The sequence below is a fragment of the Colobus angolensis genome, unplaced genomic scaffold (genome assembly GCF_000951035.1).
Source record: "Colobus angolensis palliatus isolate OR3802 unplaced genomic scaffold, Cang.pa_1.0 Scaffold517, whole genome shotgun sequence".
NCBI lineage: Eukaryota > Metazoa > Chordata > Mammalia > Primates > Cercopithecidae > Colobus > Colobus angolensis.
Window position 1 is genome coordinate 347,535 of NW_012118677.1, and position 10,058 is coordinate 357,592.

At 43.1% G+C, this 10,058-nt stretch overlaps 1 protein-coding gene across 1 annotated transcript in view; it reads right to left on the reverse strand.

Annotated features, from left to right (window-relative positions):
* STK39 (serine threonine kinase 39) overlaps positions 1 to 10,058 on the reverse strand; it is a 300,851-nt gene that overhangs the window by 290,107 nt on the left and 686 nt on the right. The gene's annotated exons all lie outside the window — the stretch shown is intronic.

Sequence of the window (10,058 nt, forward strand, 5' to 3'; positions counted from 1 at the left end):
GATCGGTCATGCGGTATGTCTATTTCACGTACTTTTGGTCAACCCTCAACTTTCTGCTCCTCAACCTTACCTTACAACACACACCCACCTTCACCTCACTGACAGATGATCACCCAAGATTAAAAATATAATCTACTGTAATAGGCCAGGCAAAAGGTGATGGCTGAAATGAAGACAATGTATGTTAACATATAACCTGGTTACATGTTAAATAAACATGCCCTGATGAATAAATATAGGTAAATAAAAATCATTTTAATGCCCCTAAAGGCATAGATTTTTACTGACTCCTACAAAATAAATATGTTCTCAGATATATTTTTACTCTATTGAGTCATAGGCCAGGTACAGTGGCTCACGCCTATAGTCCCAGTACTTGGGGAGGCCAAGGCAAGAGAATCACTTGAGGCCAGGAGTTTGAGAATAGTCTGGGCAACACAGTAAGATTCCATCTCTACCAAAAAAAAAAAAAAAGGTTTTAACAGTTTAAAATTTATTGAGTCAATAATCTTTTTTTTTTTTTTGAGATGGAGTCTCGCTCTGTCGTTGCCCAGGCTGGAGTATAGTGGCGCGATCTCGGCTCACTGCAACCTCCGCCTACCGGGTTCAGGCAATTCTTCTGTTTCAGCCTCCCGAGTAGCTGGGATTACAGGCATGTGCCACCACGCCCGGCTAATGATTTTGTATTTTTAGTAGAGATGGGGTTTCACCATATTGGCCAGGCTGGTCTCGAACTCCTGACCTTGTGATCTGCCTGTCTCGGCCTCCCAAAGTGCTAGGACTACAGGTGTGAGCCACCGCAGCTGGTCCAAGTCAGTAACATTTCTAACATCTGTCTTTACACCAACAAGGAAACAATGTGATATAAGTGGAAGAAAATACTGAATTAGGGCAGAATCATGAGTCTGGGATCCTAAGGACTTTGTGGCCATAGGCAAGTTTCTTCAACTTTGGCCATTAGAGAGTTTTCAGTTACAAGACAAAGCAGCTGGGATGGATTTTTTTTCCTTTGGTCTCCTCTAAAATTAAATTTCCTAATTCTCTCTATATTCTTGTGCCACTTCTCACCTAGGAACTTACTTATAAAAGCCAGCAATGACCTGCCATTCTTTCCCCAGCAAACCCCATCTGCTGCTCCTCTTCCTCTGCTTTCTTGAGTCACCCCATAATTAAACAAAGAGAGATAGTGACACTGCCAGAGAGAAAGAAAGAGAACCAGATGATTCAAAGTAAAATCTAAGCTACACAGGATAGGTCAATAGGCACCAACCCCCCAAAATATAACTCTTTTTCAATCCCCAGACTAAACAGAGTAGGAAATAAGCAGTTGGAATACCCTTAGTACAAACTCTGGTTCAAATTGATGCAACCAGTTCAAAACAAAATCATTGATTCTTCTAAGAATTAATCCACAGAATGATTATGAGAAGTCTCACAACTATCACAGGTCACTGGCTTCCAAAATACTCCCCGAATGAAGATCTATCATTGACAGGGCAGAGTCATCCACCTCTATTTTCCATCTAGTTTTTCTGACAAACAGCTCCAGTGGTAACTAAAGGTTAGAAACCTAAACCCATAAATGTCAATAAAATGTGTATTTTTACCTAAGGGAAGAATCGCATGAGCACCCCCAATACTAGGCTTCTGAGAATTATACTAAATGCCACTTACCTGGAAGAGGTTTCAAAATAAAATCAGGGATAATATGAATGTAGAGGTCTCTACCATTTCTATCTTAAAATGTTTTCCCATATATCAAAATACACCATCAGTTTAAAAGGTCAATTCATCTCAATCCTCAATGTCCAAGAAGTTTCTTAAAGCTAAGCCAGGGTTTATTCTCAAATGACTGTTTGGCAAGTGAGAAGAAATTTGAAATATATCATTTACTCACAACAGATTCCAAAGTATTTATCTAAATCAACTCTAGAAATAAAGTACTGCCAATCCATTCTCTAAAGGATTTTTATTTCTCTTCTGCTTTTCAGTTAAGCCAAGTCTGAAATGCCTTTTTAATTAATATATTGAATTCTTGTCTAGTATCAAAAACTTGGCCAATTAATGGCAGCTAGGGAAAAGAGAAACACTTGAATCACTTTGACTAAGAGCTGTTTTGGTATAATCTAAACAAAACTATCCTAGAGGAGAGTGTATGACTTCACATGATTACATGGGGAATTATATTTAAATAGCAAAAAAAACTTTCCCAAAAAGTACATTGTAAAGGAATTATAATATCTATTAGATTGGTTTTGACTTAAAAAGAATGACCTGGTTCTATGGTCTTAGCAGGTACCACACCCACCCTATCCTGTCAGTCCCTTATAATTTATAAAAATAGAACTCCTGCCATCATAACAACCTTTGAAAGCCACTTGTTCTGCAATTCTGCTCCTGTGTTTCACCTGTATCCCTGATGGTCTCCAGCAGTCCTGATTCCTACACAGGAAGATGTTCCACAGAACTTCAAGGTGAGCGTTATATATAAATACATGAACAGCAAGAGACAGAGATCACTGGTATACTCAAGAAAAGAAAGCTCTAGAGCTTTGGAAGGGCAGTGTGGGACTTCCCCACTCCACCCTACAATGTCTACGGATGCCAGAACTGTGGCAGGGAGCTCTGGGTCCTTTCATCCAGCCAGAAAGGCCACCTCGCAGTCCTAGGACCTCAGGAGAGCCAGGCCTCTGCCTGCCTATCTCCACAACACATGCAGGTGGACACACTCAAAGTGCTTACTCTTCATCTGTGAGGATTAATGAGCTAATTTCTACAGAGTCCTTTAAGCTGATTGGCCCAAACGCAACTAAATAAGCACCATCATTAACCACAGGCAAGATCAAATCCTCAGGATCCAGCGAGGCAAATTTTTAGACGTCAGGCAATGTTTCTCTTCCACAAGGTGGGGAGGGAGTATTTATCCCCAAAACTCAGACCTTCATCCAGAAAACATTTATTAAATATCTATTATGACATGTGGGGTATGGAGATGAGAGACCCTGTCCTCAAAGAAGACTTAACAGTCTACAGCCAGGCTAGCAAGGAAGAAACAATTTGCAGACAGTATGAGAACTGCCAGGGAACGAAAGACCCAACAGAGCCTGAAGGGCAAGTGGGAGGGGGGCTCTAGAGGCAGAGATTATTTGTGTGACGAGAAACCACCTACCTGTTCAGGGTATGAGAAGGGAGGCCCAGTCAGGGTGCTGGTTACATGGTGTGTTCAATTCATGAACATGCACCAAGATATACATCGTTTATGTGTACACTTTTCCACATGCATATTATACTTCAATAAGGGCAATATTTAAAAGAAGAGACAGAGCTCTTTGCTACATAGATTAAAATGGAAGGAAGGATCTCGGAATAAGGGTCTTGGAATGGTGTTCCAAGCAGAGGGAAATCTTGCCTAGAAGAGGCATTTCAGCAACTGCAAAACGTTCCCACTGGCTGGAGAGTCTGTCCTGAGACTGGAAATGACAAGATGTGGCTGAAAAGGGAGGCAAGAGACAATTCCCAAAAGACCTTAAGCACTGTGCTTCAAATTAGTCTTGAGGATGATGGGAGAGTTACTAAAGGCGTTTCAGCCTGGGAGAAACATTATAAAGAATTTTGGTATAGCAGTATCATTCTGGTAGCAATGCACACTACAGCCAGAAACAAGAATGGAAAAAAGGAACCTGATCAGGAAATTATTACAATCATCCAAATAAGAATTGATAAGGGCCTGAACTAAACCAGCGGTCGCCGACATGAAGAGTCAGAGTCAAATCAAAGAAGATTTCAAGGAGGTGGAGTATTTAGGACTGGGTGACCAAACAGATGTGAGAGATGGACGAAGACAGGAAAGTACAGGATGGCCAGCCTCTCAAGAAGATGAATATAGAAGGAACCAGATTAGGACTGAGGCAAGGGTGGAGAGGCAATGAGTTTAAATGTATGAAGTCCCTGTGAAACATTCAAACGAAAACATTAAAAAGGTAGTCCAAACACTGGTCTATAGTCAGGAAGACCCTCGGCATTTGAGGTGGTAGCTGAAGCCTCAAACAGATAGAGATGTGGATCCTGCATCCGGGGCAGGCAGGGGAGTACAGGAAGTCCAGAAGGAAGGCATGGCATGGAAGCTCAAGCAAATGCCTTTCCAAAAGAATGAAAGATGGCACCTAACCCTGCAGAGAGCAGAGAGAAGGACTGCAGTGTCCACTGGCTCTGCCCACAGAAGAGTCACAGTGATTTCAGAGAGAGTAACTTGGGTTTCTCAGGGAAAGGGCAGAAGCCAGACTGCAGTGGGCAGAGAGGGAATGGGAGGTTCCTGGAAACAGTTTAGCAGTGAAAGGAAGAAATGAGATAAGGGAGTAGCCAGAGGAGAAAGAAACAGGGAGAGTGTTTTGTTTTGTTCTCTTTTGTCATTTAAAGATAAGAGACAGGCTTGAGAATATTTATAAACTGAGGGAAAAGCAGAGAGGGAAACAAGGAGACAGGGAAGCAATGGTGATGACTTTATCTGAAAATGAAGGCCTCTGTCCTCGCACTGGCTGGGACACACAGGGAGCGTTTCTTTTAGTCAGCAGCATTTCCTGCCAGCATGGCAGCCTCCAGGCAAACTCAGAGGTGGACGAAAGTGCAGTCTTAGCAGGTTGTTCTCGGAGCCCTCTCATAATGGGCTGCTCCTCTTCAGCAACCTTCCCGCAGGATGCTCTCATCACTTGTCAGAGGGCCATCTGGCACCTAAACCCCTGAGCTGTCCAAATCGCCAGGAGCTTCACAGGTCTCTTCAGTTTCCTCCCATAGCAGTGGAGATGCAAGGGGAAGCCAGATCCTCGGGGGCCTCTCCCCTTATAAGCCCCTTCCAGCAGCCCAGCAGAAGAGTGGGACTAGGGAACAACCTCTCCTTCCTACCTCCTCCCTGCTAGAAACATAGCAGAGAAACTCTTCAAGCCACTCCAGAATCTTGCCAAAGATAGGACTGTGTTCTCTCCTGATAACTTGCATCTGATTAGCAAATGAAGTCTATAGAAGTTATGGCTAAGACTAATTGAAAGCATGCTGTGTGCCAGGCACGATTCTCAGTGCTTTACATTCTCTCATTCCTCACAACCCTATTTTTATCATCTCTATGTTACCAATGAGGAAACTGAGTGCAGACACATCTAAGTCATTTGCTCAAGGTCGCAGCGTCAGTGACTGCCATTGCAGGACATGAAACAGACCAGGCTGTCGGACTCCAGGGCCGGCACTGCTGCAGCTTATTTTCAAACACCGTCAGTAAACGTAGTATACAATAAACCATAAAAGTCAGGGAAGAATTCATAATATCACTAGTTAAAAATCAAATGCACATATAAAGGATTGCAGTCACTTTACCATAGTTTCTTTTTACCTTGAGATCTCCCCCTAGCCCCATGACAGCACATTTAAAAGAGTATTTATCTTGTAAATATAATTAATTCTATTGAATTGTACACTTTAAGAATGGTTAAAATGGTACAATTTTTGTTGTGTATATTTTACCACAATACAAATAATACAAAAGAGGCCGGGCACAGTGACTCACACCTATAATCCTAGCAATTTGGGAGGCTGAGGCGCGCGGGTTACTTGAGGCCAAGACTTCATGACCAGCCTGGACGACATGGTGAAACCCCGTCTCTAACAAAAAATACAAAAATTAGCCGGGCCTGTAATACTAGCTACTTGGGAGCCTGAGGCAGGACAAATGCTTGAATCTAGGAGGCGGAGGTTGCAGTAAGCTGAGACGGTGCCACTGCAATCCAGCCCAGGCAACAGAGCAAGGCTCTGTCTTACAAAAAAAAAAAAAAATTATATATGTAAAGAGGCCACGCACACACCTGTAATCCCAACACATTGGGAAGCCAAGGCAGGAGCATCACTTAGCTCAGGAGTTCAAGACCAGCTTGGGCAACATAGTGAGACCCCCATCTCTTTTCAAAAAAAAATAGGCAGGCATGATGAGGCATGATGGTTTGCACCTATAGTCCCAGCTACTCATGAGGCTCATGTGGGAAGATCACTTGAGTCCAAGAGTTCCAGGCTACAGTGAGGTATGATTGCACCACTGCACTCTAGCCTGGGCGACAGAGTGAGACCCTGTATCAAAAAAAATAATAAAAAATACAAAAGAACATTTCTATATACATTTTTCTACTTATAAAAAATAAGTGAAATGAAATTAAAATCAAAGCCCTGTCTTCTTTGAGACAAAGCATCTCAGGCATCATTTAGTATTTTAAAAACAACAACAAACAAACTAATCAAGGTCAAAGAACACACTGCAGCAGCAAGGCAGCCTGGTGTAAATGTCTGGGAGATGAGAACACACACTCAGTGCTCCGGTTCCCTTACCCCAGTGCCAGCGGAGGTACCACTGTCCTCAGACTGCCTCTAGGATATCTGTAAAAACCAATTCTAATCCCCAAACCATTTAAATCCACAGAAACTCTGAGAGCACAGAGCAAAGTGGGAATGCCCGGGGCTATTTACAATCTCATTTTACGAGAGGCTTAAAGACCTGGCCATATGCACTATTACCTGGACCTGAGGAAAACACACCTCAATGGATAAACAAAGCCTCACAGGAGAGAAATATAGCATTCAAAGGAACCCTCTGTCAAACCATGTCCAGGATTCTAGAACTCAAATTCTTCGTATTGACTAAGATGGCAATTTGTTACTTTTAGGTCATTCTAAATGACCACCCAGGACAAAGGTGAAGCAACACTGAGAAATCTGGTATAAAACTACATAAAGAAAGGTGCATCCTGCAAAAAAAAAAAAACCTAAGAAAATCAAACATATACGTTGAGGCAGGAGTCTAGTGTTTCTCAGAAGAAATTCAGCAAAGATAACAACACTGCTGGAATCATCTGATTCAAATACAGAAACTGGTACTTCAGTGACTACAACTCTTTGAATGAGAAGCTCCATTCCATTACGGACGGCCAAGTAAACACTTATATGATTCACCTTCGTTCCCTGTTTAGCAAATCTAGGTAATATTATTAATACCACCAACAAATAAACTAAGTTTTCAACTGGCATAGCTTTAAGTGCCCCTTATACTTCTAAAGGTAGGGGTACCTACCTTTGGGGGCTCAACTCACCCCCAAATTCCTTCTGTAGAGAGGTACGGAACAAAGATTAACAAGGCTGAAGAGTATAAACAGGTTGGAAAGCCTCCAAAAAGACAGAAATATTTGAAATCTACTAAGACAAGGATATCAATGGCTAGAAGAAGGAATTTAATAATTTCCAACATTTTTAACCCCTCTGTAAATATAAAACTCCCTCCAATCGATTTTACATCACTTCCAGGTCATGAATAAACTTCTGAACCAGAATACTCCTAAGAGCATTACAGTTTCTCCACCGACCTTTTAAAACACAAGAACAATTATACAATAAAGAGAAAACTTTATTTTTAGGCTTGCAAAATCCTGTGTTTATTTTTCTAAAACAGAAGTCAAACAACTGAATGTGCTTTGTTTGGATTTTAGTAAACTTATTCTCTCCTAATCCTGGGGGCCCCAAACTCTGCCCAGAAGGAAATAGAGAAAAAGTCCTCCGTGCCCGTGCCATGCTGGAAAGTTAAAACACGGTGCCTCCTTTGGCTTTCTGCTCAGGCACATCTGAGCCTCCTGCTGCTGGTCACGGTTCACACTGCTGGAGTCATATCATATGACACCTGCCGTATGGCGGCTAGAAGCAAAGGCTGTCAACTGGCATTCATGTTGAAACTGGTTCAGTGTTTGAACTGCTAACTTCTGCGTGTAATGTTTAAGCAAAAGTGCTTAACCACAAGTTCAGTCTTAATCTCTGAACTAGCATTAAACCCTAAATGGAAACAGGTTTGTAATTCCCTATAAACATTAAGCCCTTGCGAAAAACCTATTCCAGCAATTTGATTTTTCAATAACAGGGCCCCCACACAGGCCATCTCTTTCTCTTTTAGTTGGGAAAATATGAGATAAACTTCATATTTTTCATAGAAAAGCCCTTCCCACAATGCAAATGTGCAAAAGTCAGGGTAGAATAAGCAGGTGTTTTTGTTCTCAAACTCCTCTCAAACAGAAAAAAAAACAACAAAAAATTTCTTTTCTTCCACTAAATTGACCACCATAATTAACACCGATGGGACTGCAAACTGAAAGAAGTTCTGCCATTAATCCCACTCAACTTAAACTCAGATTTTATTAGTTCACCAAAAAAATACTGTTTTCAAAAGGCAACGTCTGTATTTTAACCCTAATAATTAACCAAGTAGGTATATAAATTGATTATAAGTTCTACCAATCCTATGGACTCTATGGAAAATTATGTGGCAGATACCATTACTGAACTTTTATGGCCCACCTCTTCCTGTCAGAAACAGAGTTCACAGCTGGTTACTGAAGGTAACAGTGGAAATAATTAAGCACCTTACAAACTCAGACCTAAAACCTAGCTCAAATATGACCTCTACTAAGAAATACTCTGCTTCCTTCTCTCTCCTGGCAGTCACTCCCTCCTTTGGGCTCTCCAAGCACTTACTCATCACATCCTATAGGATCCTTTCCCTATGTCTCCTAACAACTTAGGGCAGGGATCTTTTGTTAATTTCTATATTGCTAGCAACTGGGGCAATGCTTGGAACATAGCAGGCCTTCAGATCTTGTTGCACAAATAACAACTATGAGGTTACACGCTATAAAGTCTGTAAAAAGAGGGGCAGAAGAAACCACAGCATTTTGCCTTGAAAGCAGAAGGCTTCTCAAAGAATATTCACACTCACCTTGGAAGCAGAGTGAGATTTAGTACACAAATATGGGCACTCACAGAAGGGAAGAGCCTCTGCAAGGCAGCAAAGAATGGAAGACCAGATGTGCGGAAGACAGCGGTGTATTCAGGAAGTAATCAGTGAGAGGAGACAACGGGAAGAGGCAGGCAGGTTGAGGGTACAGGGCTTATATGCCAGGTTAAAGAGGTTTCCATGGAATATTCCAGGCTTTGAGAAGCCCCTGAAGCTATTTATTTCAGGCAGTGACATGAAGACTCATCCCATGAGAGTCTCTGGTCAAAAATTATGGAAGATCTGGGTTTTCAAAGAATTTTGTCTACAGATGCCTATTACAGGTTATCTGAAGCTTGTATATATCCTAGGTTACTGACCTGCCCAACATTTTCTCACATATTTCTACGCATATAGTTATATATATATTTCTGTCTATGCTATGTTTTATTCAACAGTAGGTGACAAAGGCTCATTTAAACACCTAAAGAAATTTTTGTAGCTGTTTTGTTTTAAAGAGAGGTGACGAATTTTTTTAAGTGAAAGTTAGAAAAAATACTTAAGATAAATATCCTGAACTCCTTTTTCATCGCTGTACTTACATACCAAGATTCTGGGAAGGCAACATCCCATCCCTGCCTCAGTAAGGGCCCACTTTACCTGGAGGCTTCCCTAAGTGACAAGACTCTCAAACTGGATGATCCAATAGGTGAAGGGACAAAACAAACCTCCTGGCCCTTCATGGGCCTGGCCCAAAAAAAAGTAACGCCGAGCCCTGCGACTCTGCCAGGTATTTAAAAATGTAAGATAAGGTGATATTCGTGAGCCGGCCAGAAGGCATCGAAAGGCAGGGAGCAGATCACCGGCAGCCTCGGGTTTCACTCTTGTAGCTCGGCCTGGACCAGAGGGAAGCATCGGCCCGGTGCAGGGCTGGAGGCCAGGGCACCCGCTTTCCCCGGGGGGCCGGACTGGGCGGCAGGCGGCGCACCCTGGCACGGAGGGAGGCGGGTACCCGGGCGCTCCGAGTGGCGCGGAGACGGAGAGCCGGGCTGCAAGGCGGGCGTGGAGTGGCGGCTGTCAGGGAGAGAGGCCAGCATCCTCCCCGGCCTCGGGAAAGCACTGGGGCCTCCGCGGCTTCTACGTGGCCCCGTTACCCACGGCGAGAGAGTAACGACGTGAGGCAGAGGAGCGGCTGCGCCCGCAGAGTCCCCCAGGACGCGGCCCCCGGGGCACTGGAAGTCCAGGGCGGCGTCCCCGCAACCCCACCCCACCC